Source organism: Bison bison, unplaced genomic scaffold, assembly GCF_000754665.1.
Source record: "Bison bison bison isolate TAMUID 2011002044 unplaced genomic scaffold, Bison_UMD1.0 scf7180017863228, whole genome shotgun sequence".
NCBI lineage: Eukaryota > Metazoa > Chordata > Mammalia > Artiodactyla > Bovidae > Bison > Bison bison.
Window position 1 is genome coordinate 3620 of NW_011493800.1, and position 1450 is coordinate 5069.

A 1450-nucleotide genomic window follows, 5' to 3' on the forward strand; every position below is an offset into this window, starting at 1 on the left:
TCCTCTACTGCCCCCTTCTCCTCCTGCCCTCAATCTTTCCTAGCACAGGGTCTTTTCTGAGTCAGCTGTTCATATCAAGTGGCTAAAGTATTGGAGCTTCAGCTTCAGCATCAGTCCTTTCTTTCATTTATACTTTCAACAAATATTCATTAAATATGCCAGACACTGCTCTAGGTTACCAAAAACACAGGAAACCCAGCAAGCATAAACACCTGTCTTTAGCGACCTCCCATACTCAGAATTATTCAATAGGTAATGAAAAATACTATATTAACATGTTGGGTATGCTATTTGTTTCCTGCCCCAATCCATTCTCCTACCTTCCCTGTCTTGCCCTGTGTCCCTGTGACTTCATCAGCCATGCCCTGCCCCAACAGGCTTCTAGTTGGGTTGGCCAATGAGAGACCTTGATATAGGTGGCTGGAGAATGCAAGGACAGAGAAAGCTGGGTGTTCATTGGCTGGGGCTGAGTTCCAGCTCTTCCTTTCTGGGTTTCAGGAAGATTGTTCCCTTTCCTGCCCATTCAGGCCTAGGAATGGTGGCAGAACCCCTCTGATGCCAGTACCTGGATAAGCTGGCAACCTTATGGGCTTACTGAACCCTCTCTGCACCTCTGTAATGGTCCTCTCATTTAGGTCTCTTCAAAGTTCCGCCTGTGTGTGCTTTGTGTGTCCTCACCTGCACTGCAGGGCTCTGGCTGACTCAACAAGTAAATATGTAATGTACTAGGAAGTTCTATGAAGAAAAACCAAGAAGGATGCACGGATACAGGGGCACTATTTTGGATAGTCAGGGAAGGTTTCCTGAGGAGATGATCTTTAAGCAGAGATAAGAAAGCGAAGGGACAGCCATATAACTGTGAGCGATGCACATGTCTTGGGAAGAGAGTTCAAGCAGAGGCGAAACAGCAGGCATCAAAGGCCCTAAAGTGGGAATAATGCTTTGGGGTGTTTGAGGAACTATCAAGGAGGCTGATGTTGATGGAGAGAACAGGTGAGTAGAGACACTGGAGAGATTAGCAGGACAAGAATTATTATACTAATCTGCCAAAGGTGGAAACCCAGGGCCCAGGGAAAGGGGAGGGGCTGGCCTGAGGTCTCACCGTGAGGTCATTTTCCACTCAATCCCCATGGCTTCTCCTCAGTATATCCTGTGTTTCTGGCGCACAGGAGAAGGGCTGCCATATGCCCCAGAGAGAATGTATTGCCTCCTGGGGAGGCCTGTCAGGTGGCCATGGTCCTGGCCCCTGGGGCCCCCACCCTCCATGGCCCAGCTCGATCTCTGATCTGAACTAAGGACTTCAGCCTGTCCTCACAGTAGCCAGAGGATCCTGTTACAGCCCAAGGCAGCCCACAGCCCTCCTCTGCTCAGACCCCTGTTCCACTTCTTTCAGAGAAAAAGCCAAAGTCCTCCCCGTGGCCAAGGATGCCCTACAGGACCAGGCTCCATC